Source organism: Lactuca serriola, chromosome 9 (genome assembly GCF_051521515.1).
Source record: "Lactuca serriola cultivar US96UC23 chromosome 9, Lser_US96UC23_V15, whole genome shotgun sequence".
NCBI lineage: Eukaryota > Viridiplantae > Streptophyta > Magnoliopsida > Asterales > Asteraceae > Lactuca > Lactuca serriola.
Genome location: NC_136416.1, coordinates 196,870,146 through 196,880,727, shown reverse-complemented (window position 1 = coordinate 196,880,727; position 10,582 = coordinate 196,870,146).

The following is a 10,582-nucleotide window of genomic DNA, read 5'->3' as shown; positions in this document are numbered from 1 at the left end:
CAAGTGGGAGACTGTTGGATTAGTGTCTAAGTCCATAACTATTTTGGTATGTACTTGACCCGATGGTGCATGGTCCTTTTGGGTTGCCTTCACCAAAGCAACTTGATTGGAGAAATAAATAGAGAGAGAGGTTATTATGATTTATTAATATGTTATAAGAATAATATATTAAAGGAGAAATCATATTTGTTTAATTAATATTGGTCAATAATTAATTAAGAATTAATTTTGTGATCAAGTGTAATTAATTAAACTAGAGGGGCTGAATTGTAATTATGTGATAGTTACAAAATAAGGTAAGGATTATCTTAAATATAAGGTGAACGAATTTAAGGAGATAATGCCTTAGAATTCGACTAGGATAAGGGTTTCTAAGACTTATCTTATGGTTGCTTGGTGGGCAACTAACTAGATAAGGATAAGGACTAAAACCCTAATCTTTACACCTATATAAACCCCCTAAGGCTCATGAATTCGTCTAAGTCTTCCCTAGAAGTCCTAAGGACGAATTCCTACCTCTCTCCTCTCTCTTTATACCTTCTCCACTTGCTTATGGTGTTTGTAAGCCATTAGAGGAGTGACACTTGTGACTCTAAGCCTTCCAAAGTCAATTCAAGGAGGAATTGGGATTGTTATTGCTACATAACAATCAAGGTAATATCATAAACCTAATTATATGTTAATATTGATTTCCATATGCTAGAATTAGGGTTTATATTCTTGGATTCAAAGCATGTACAATAGAGAAACCTAGATCCAAGCATTAGGGTTTGTATGAGCACATAGGATGTCTTATGACCAAAACCCATCAATATATATATATATATATATATATATATATATATATATATATAGAGAGAGAGAGAGAGAGAGAGAGAGGTTCAAATGTTTCTCACATCTATTATGTGTTAGAATGCACCAATAATAATTTAGTAAAAATTATATGTATAATAAATGATATCCATACTTATAATTCATTTTTATGGAAACTAATTAAATTTGTCATTAACATCAACAAAAATATTCTTTAAAAATGAATTTGTATATGAGAGTGTATTCTAGTAAAATCAGAGTATATTCTAGTAGAATACGCTCTTGTTCTTCATATTCTATGCAACGTTTTTGTATTTTAAGTAAGTGAGTAGTGAAACAAAAACGAATACATACATAAAAACCTATATGCGAATTCATTTTGAAAGAATGTTATTGCTGACATTAATGACGATTTTATTTAGTTTCCATAAAAAGAAAATTATAATTATGGATATCATTTAATATACATACAATTATGGAAATCATTTAATATCCATCTTTATTTAATTAAATAATTATTTAATTTTACTAAATTTCTATTGGTGCATTATAGCACACAATAAATATAAGAAACAAATTAACCGAGCCCTATATATATATATATATATATATATATATATACATATATATATATATATATATATATATATATATATATATATATATATATATATATATATAACAGCGTGTCACATCACCTAACAAACTAATAATAAAAATAAAAATATTGCTCTAATGCATTAAAGGGTGGTACAGGAAAGCAATGTCGAATCCACATGAACACTTCCTAAGGTCCATGCCTCTTTTCCGTAAGGCACTCACTAAATTAACAGAAATTAAAATGGGGTGGGGGTGGGGGGGGGGGGTGTAGACTGATTAAAACTAATTTTGACATAAATATATAAAAAACGTAATTTAAACACTAGAACAAAATTTAGAGGGTAAAAGCAATTTCGTTTCGCGGTGACTCTCCTGATCGTACAAATAACCTTCAACACGATACATGAACTATGTACTGTTCAAACTGGTACTGAAAATCATTAATAAGCTTTAACAATTTTCTTTTACAAATATGTTTAACCAAAACAAGCTCTTTAAATTAAACTTTACTTTTTACTGAATTAACCAAATAAGCTCTTAGTTAATTTAGAAAAGTAACATTAAGCGTGGTGTAAAATTCCCACTAAAGTCCAATACTTCTCACAAGCTCGGAAGCATAAAGACTTATTCGATCAGTTTATATTAGAGTTAACCCTAACATAGAATTAATCTAATATTTGTTACTTTTACTAATTATTAAAGATAATTACGGATCTAAACGAATCAGATAAGTGGAATGATTTATTAATAATTAAAGTGGCCAAAAAAAAAACTGAATCAAAATCAAACGTCCAGTTAGGTGTAACGCCCCGATCCTCAGGTGTGGTTTAAATAAGATTTCTTGGGTTAAGGCCTACTCGACGAGTTGGTTGCCCTGCTCGTCGAGTAGCATCGGAGTGGGATCGCGTGATAAGTGTCCTACTCGACGAGTCCATATTGGAACTCAGCGAGTAGGAGATGGCAGATGAAACCCTAAATCTCGGGGTTTTACACCCTATTTAATGGAGCCTCAACCTCCTTTGGGCCTCTTTACAGTTCTAGAGAGTTTTGTGAGACCCTAATTCGTGTGTGTGTGCCCCTTTGTGTGTTGAAGCTTGAAAGAGGATCTTTGGTGGGAGAAGGCTTGGACGAGAAGGGGATTGGAGCTAGTAGAGTGTGGGAAATAACACTTATCTCAGTTATCATCTTCTAGAGGTACCTAAATCGCCATTTCCTTGTAGATCTCTTCTATTGGTTGAGTTCTAGGGTTTCTTTTATAAAATGTTAAGTTGATAAGAAGAGTTATCGGCTAGATCTGAAGTTGTAACTTCAGATCTAGACCCTCCTTGGGTTCTAGAAGCATAAAGTTGCAGTCTTGGTCTTGATTGAGGTACCTCTTGAGCATGAAGCTCCATGAAAAACTTAAAATAGGCATTTAGACCCTTTATAGCTATGCATGCACATAAAGTTTGCAACTTTACGTGAAAAGAATTCCCTAGAAGCTTGGACGTGTGAATTGGAACCGCTGCATGGATCAAAACAAGTCTGTATAGAAAAAGGACTGAATGGACTCGGCGAGTCATATGAAGATAGTCGTGGACTCGACGAGTAGGATGAGCAACTTGGCGAGTCCGATGATGATTTCCATAGACTCGACGAGTTGTATGAACAACTCGGCGAGTCGGTTGAGTTTTCCCCAAGTTATGAATGCATGTGTATCGGTTGTGTTGCTAGAAGGAAACCCGGCAAGTAGCCTTAAGGTTTCGATCGAGAATCGTAAGAACTCAACGAGTCACCCCAGTGACACGACAAGTGGGAAGGAGTTTCAAGGAACTCGGTGAGTAGCCTCGGGTACTCGGCGAGTTGAGGTCAACATGGACTGTTGACCTTGACTAAGGACTTTGGCTTTGATCAAGGGTAAAATGGTCATTATACCCTCAGTTCAGTTATCGGTACCTGATTTAGTGTTTATGGAAATTGTAGCCGGAGAATTCCGGAGCAGCAGTCATCCAGCTTCGGATTTAGCATCTCAGCAGTTAGAGTTACGAGGTGAGTTTCCTTCCAGTAGGAACGGGTCTACGGCCATAATGCCGACCCATCTAGTTAGTAGTAGATCCGGACTTTGGTCCGATGCAGTAGTTCAATGTGCTTGATGTCTTTGTGATTCAAGCTTGTTTTTGTGCTATGTGTTCCGGACTTCGGTCTGATGCAGTATGTAGTATATGTGCTTATGCTAATTGATATGTTTATGATATGCTATGTTCAGCCAGTTTCTGGACTTCGGTCCGATGCAGGGGATGGAGTCCCAGTCAATTCCGGACTTCAGTCCGATGTAGTTAGTTCCGGACTTCGGTCCGATGCAGGGGACGGGGTCCCAGTCAGTTCTGGACTTCGGTCCGATGTAGTTTCCAGACTCCGGTCTGATGCAGAGGGCAAGGCTCTGGTTAGTTCTGGACTTCGGTCCGATGCAGTTTTCGGACTTTTGTCCGATGCAGTGGACAAGGCCCAATAGTTGTTTATGTGTTATTGTATGGTATGTGGTAGTTTGGGGGAGCTCACTAAGCTTCGTGCTTACGGTTTTAGTTTTGGGTTTCAGGTACTTCCGATAGTAAGGGGAAGAGGTCAGCATGATAGCATCGCACACACCACAACTTCATTTTTTCTTATCCTGGGAATTTTCATTAGAAACTGTGATATGTTTTGATACATTTGTTATGATCTTTTGGGATACTTGTTCCACAGTTTTGTTGGTATGTTATCGATGATATGATTTTTAGTATTATTAAAACAAAAAATTTTGGGTCTTATTTTTGTATGTTACATTAGGCATGAAACTGATCAAACTAAATAGTAAACATAGTAAAAAATCGCGCCTAATGATTACTTGCACAAAAAGTCGAGTCGTTTACGAAACTGAAATTTAAGGTTTTAGGGATGACAACTAAAAACGAATTACAAGAGGTAAGAATGAAATATATTTGATAAATCTTACTAAATGAAAATAAAACTCGAATTGTGATCTTCATATCTTTGTTTGGCGCTCGAAAACCTCTGAAAATCGCATCTCAATCGTCTGGAATCACGAAATTAGGTGAATGGGGTCTTTTTCGAAGCCTTTTATATGTCCAGTCAAAAAGCGGGGAAAATATGTGATCATATTTTTATGAAAACGCATCCCGATATGATTTAATGCAATATGAATCCGTTTTGAAACTTTTCAAAACTGCGATCTTATATGTGGGAAATGTCGTCGCATTTTTTGAACTTTTTTCCCATATCGAATTTTGGCACGTAGAAACCTTGAAACAAATGTGCGAGCATAATATGCGATCGTATATATGGGAAATGCGATCACATTTCTTCATTCCTGCCTCATTTCGGTCGCAAGTCTTCCTTTCAAGCTATTCTTGATCATTTTTTAGCATCCTTCCTTAGTTTCATCTCCGATCAAGCTCCAATGCTTCCTAAAATGCATCCCGAGATGTTGTATGTGTCAATGTTTTCCAGTTTGTCCTGAAAATCATAACAAAAGTGAGTAGTATGGGAATTATGCAAATATAATGAGAAACACATAATTTGTAACGACCTTAGGGAGATAGTTAGCTTTTTATAGAAAAATACTGAGAACAACATGCTAAAAGATGCATAAAAAATGCATCTAACAAACCTCCCCAAGCTTAAACCTTACTAGTCCTCGAGTAAGGAAATGATAGGCATTGGAAACGAATGTGAAGGAAAAGGGTAGTGAGGGAATAAATTAGACGAAACTAATAACTTAAAAGGAAAACCTACCTAGCAGGAACAATAGAAAAATAAAATGAAAAAAGAATAAAATATGCATGCAAAAACATAACAAAAATAAAAATAAAAAGCGAAACGGAAAAGAAAATAAATAACTAAAAATTAATTTTTTTTCTTTTTCTCTATTTTTTTATACAGTCGGACTCTAGACCGAGGGAGCTCCAATGGAATCACTACCTAAACAACCATCCTACTACCTTTCATGTATCACATACTCCTAAAGTGAGGAAGACCCAAAACAGTGTAATCCAATAGTCCAACCATAGTTTTATTTAAACTTTATACCTTAATTAGCCTTGCAAGCGAAATAACACAATCCATAATATCTTGTCCTCAAGACTAGATAGTCAAAAGCCAGAATCGACGCATCCTCAAGAACCCGTCACGTCAAATCAGTTTTCGCATAAGTAGTGGGTCACACCCGTAGGGGCCCAACTCCTACGCTTTCATTTTTTCGAGAGCCACAAATATCATATCACACAGTTATTCATTTTCCAGATCTGACTTTGAGATGACTTCTGATTTGATTGAACTTGAATTTGTATCTTTGTCTTTAGCATGAGTTCTTCAATCAACTTCTGAATTTCTTTGGATTTCCTCGATTAAGTGCTTGAAATTTTGACTTGGGTACTGGATATGATAGTTGTACCCTTCTTTTTTTCTTAACTGTGTGGATTTGATATTAGGGCTCTCTATTACTGCGAGGGTAACACGTGTCAACAAATAGGTCCATGTTCTGTGGGTTCAGACATGTCGATAAAGATTAATTTTAAACATTAAAAAATAAATCATTCCAAAACTGTTATTACCGCCCACATAGTATTTCGGTACGCCATTTTTTTTAATTTTCTAAAGTCAGGGTCTCAGATTACGTGTTTCGGTCACCTAGTTATGACAACTGATTCTACACTTCCAATAAAGACCCGGTCGCATCGGACTTTCATTTTCCATATTCGCAGAGATATTGAATGTAAAGAGTATCTTTATCTCGTATTTTTTTAATCTAAATCAAAAATAGAAAAACCTTTTTTTAATAATGCAAATGCAAACATGTAAAAAATAAATATTTTTGATTTTTTTATATAAAAACTAAAAGAAACACACTAAAAATATTTTTTTGGGTTTTTTTAAAAGAAAAACTAATAAAATAAATGAGAACTAAGAACATAAGCGGAAAATATTTTTGGATTTTTAAAATTTTTTGATTTTTTTTGTTGCTTTTGTTTTTTTTATAAAAAAAACTAATGCAAACGAAAATTTTATACAAAAAGATGAAATCCCCTGCACAAGCTTAACATAAAGCATTGTCCTCAATGCTTGGGAAGGAGAAAAAAACGTCTACCAAGGAGGAGAAGGAGGTGGAAATCGGCGGAATACCTCCTCACGAAAACTATGAAGCTCATCTAAAATGGTTGTCTCAACACATTGAACATTAAGACGAAGGTTGTCGATGCTTTGTTGGAGGGTAAGGTATTGCTGATAGGTGAGAGAGGTATTAGGATCAATGTGAGGTGGGAGTTGTGGGGCATCCTGAAAATCAGTGTGCATCCGATCAAGAGAAACATAATAGTCGTCGTCATGGACAGCTTGGAGGGGGGTCTTATCCGCATAATCCGGATGAATAGTAGATGAGGAAGGGGCATCAGGGTGACGGGAAGAAGAAGGGCGATCAGACTGGTAGCATGGGACATTTGGTTGTTGAGGTTCATATACAAAATTAGTAGCAGTCAGATTGGACTCGAGAATCCATCTAGTAGAACTGATTGGATTAGCCAATGCGATAGAGGAAGGGTAGGTGACCCAAAGGTAACGATCATGCTCGCGCATCCAAATATAGCCACCCGGAGCTGATTAGCACATATGCATGCCATCGAGGTTCTAAAGAGTAATACGCGAAGAAGCCCCCTCGAAGAACTGGTACTCTTGGGGAATCTGATCAGTAATAGCATGGGCAATTAAAGTGATTAAGGCACCCCCAAAAAAAATTCCAGCCAAGAATGCAAACGAATAACCTTGTGAAATCATTTCACAAGTAAATAACCAAAATGTGGGCGACAAGTAGCAACCACCATGGCCCAGAGTATTGTCAATTCAGCTTTTCTAGCCTTAGAAGTTTTAGCTTGGGCAAAAAGAATTCTGCAAATAATTTTCAGACCGATTTTTAGGACGGGATGGATAATACTGGTCAGATAAGATGAAGACGTGTGGTATGCGTTCAGACCAGTAATTGTAACACTCATAAAAATTCATGGATATTTAAACTTTTTCAACCAACCAAAAATCATAATTGTTTACATTATAGTTTTCAAAACGAGTTTAAACATCAGAGTAATCCCAAAATCATGAAACAAAACATGAGGATGTGCACGATCACGCCTTCGTCTTCCCACGATCATCTGAGGTACCTGAAACATAATCCAAAACTGTAAGCCCAAAGATTCGTGAGTTCCCCCAAAATACCAATACATAGAAAACAACACAAATATAATAACAGCATGCAATGAGTCCACAACTAACATATTGGATTACCCCTGAGCCCAAAACATAATTTTGGCTTGTTCCCCCTCTACGAGTCTGGCATGCCCCACTTAACCCTCTGCTTGTATCTAGAATGCTCATGAGCCCTCAATATGAGTCTGCCATGCCCTTCCCAGCCCTAAGCTCATATCTGGTATGCTTTAGGGTTTGTTGGCTACAACACAGAGCAGTACAACCTCAACCTATACCACACCATATGTCGACATATAACAGATAATATAACATTCAGATAACAGGCAGTATCACAGGTAGTCGTACAGATCTACCTTACTAGCATGCATATGTACTCCATATTCAACATAAATAATATCAGTTTATCAAACCAATGGGCCGGCATTGGGGTCTTCGACCCAAAAGTATAGTGAGGAAGACTCACCTCACAAACTGGACAGAGCTGATAAGGTCTTACACCAAATCTCAGCTTCCTACTCAAAACCTACATCCACCAAGTGACCATTCGATACCGAAAATACCCTTAAAAGTCAAACTTGGTCAACCATGGTCAAAGTCAAAGTCAACGGTCAAGGTCAATAGTCCATGTTGACCCAACTCGTCGAGTGCACCAATAAAAACGTCGAGTTTCTATAGAAATAAGATGGTTGGGAAAACCCTTGTCAACACACCGAGTTAGTTGGCAAATACATTGTGTTTGCCCCAACTTAATACATTCAGCTGCTCCTTTGATTCCACGGACTCTAAGGCTCAGATCTAAACTCAAATCCTATCTAAAAGGATAAATTTTCCAACATTATCCTTTGGGGCTACTCTAAGTGTTCAAAAATCCATCCACAAGGATTGAAGACTCAAGGGCTTAACCATTAAGCACATAATCCTTGAGATCTGAAACCCAACCTTTCCAGAAAAGATTCTAGCCTACAAATCATCCCAAAGGTTGGTGCTTATAGACATGCTTGTCCAATGCATTCTTGAACCGAAAATGGGTCAAAAAGGTAAAATATGACCTAAAATCCATGCATGGCGTCAAAGCTTGGCTAAAAACCAGATCCAAGCCACTACACGGTCATCTTGACCTGGAGATTCATAAAGTTGCAAACTTTATGAGATCCATCCATAGAAACATCCAAGAATAAGGAGAAAAAGGGAAAAAGAACTCAAGATCTAGCTACTTAGAGGAATAAAAATAAGATCTTGGACACTTACAAAGGTCCAAAAGAGTGCCAAACTGAAGATGAGAGCTTTGCTTGCTAGATCCTTGCTTCCTTCTTCCAACATCCTTCTTCTTTTGCTCCAAAATACTACACTAGCTCACAAATGAGAGGGAAGGATGATTAGGGTTCACAAGCGCCGATATGGGGGTTTGGAGGATGATAAAAGATTAGCCTTAAGGACTTAAGGTGGTTATATAGGGTGCAAAACCCTAAAATTTAGGGTTTCTCATCCAGCCGCGAACACGCCGAGTTTCACCTCACCAACTCGCCGTGTTGGTCCACAAAAATACACGACCCAAAAGTCTTTCAACACGCCATGGTGAGGCTTCCACCATGCCGTGTTCCAAAGGAAAAACACGCTAAAATGAATAAATCTCATACTTGGAATTCGTGATGTTACAACTTTCCCCCACTTGGACCAGGCTTCACCCTCGAAGCCTACTGCGGTGAACAAATCTGGATAATGCTCCTGCATCTCAGCCTCCGGCTCCCAGATCCACTCAGAACCCCTCCGGTGCTGCCACCGTACCTTTAACAAAGATACTTCATTGTTATGCAAAACCTTTACCTTCCTTTCTAGAATAGCTACCAGCCTCTCGACATAGATCAGGTGCTTATCAACCTGAATATCATCCAATGATACCACTACATCCTCATCCAATACGCACTTTCGTAGCTGCGAAACATGGAAGGTGCTATGAATCTGACTAAGCTCCTCAGGAAGATCCAATCTATAAGCGACCTTGCCAACCCTGAAAATAACTCGAAATGGCCTAATATATCGAGGGCCCAACTTCCCCCTCTTTCCAAGGTGAAACCTTCAGCAACACCATGTCGCCGACCTAAAACTCCAACTTAGATCGCCTTCGATCGGCATGGCTCTTCTGCTAACTCTGCAATCTCTGCCTAATCTGCTGTATCATCTCTGTAGTCTGAAGGACCACCTCAGTCCGCCACATCACCCTGTGACCAACCTCGCCCGAACAGACTAGGGTACGACACCTCCGCCCATACAAAAGCTCAATAGGCAGAGCACCAATGCTGGAGTGAAAACTGTTGTTGTAGGAGAACTCCGTAAGAGGCAGGTAGGAGTCCCAACTCACACCAAAATCAATGACACAGGCTGGCGACATATCTTCAAGAGTCTATATCATCCGCTCACTCTGGCCATTGGTCTGCGGATGATAAGTTGTGTTGAAATGCACCTTTGTACCCAGCTCCTCATTGAACTTCTGTCATAATTGGGAGGTGAACCGAACATCACGGTCTTGAAAAATAGAGACCAGAACCCCATGATGAGGAACGATCTCACGAATATACACATCGGACAGCTTCTCGGCCGAAGAACTCTCCTGAATTGCCAGAAAATGGGCACTCTTGGTCAATCGATCCATGATGACCCAATCAACATCAAAACCCTTTGCCGTCTTCGGCAACTTCGTGATGAAGGCCATCAAAATCTGCTCCCATTTCCACATGGAAACCTCCAGAGGCTGCAGCTTGCCATGTGGCCTCTGATGCTCGACCTTGACCATCCTGCAAGTCAAGCACCTCTCAACATACCAAGCGATCTCCCTCTTCATACATGGCCACCAATAACTTAATCTCAGATCCCAATACATCTTGGTGGCTCCCAGATGAATAGAGAAACGAGACTTATGAGCCTCCTCCAACACAATATG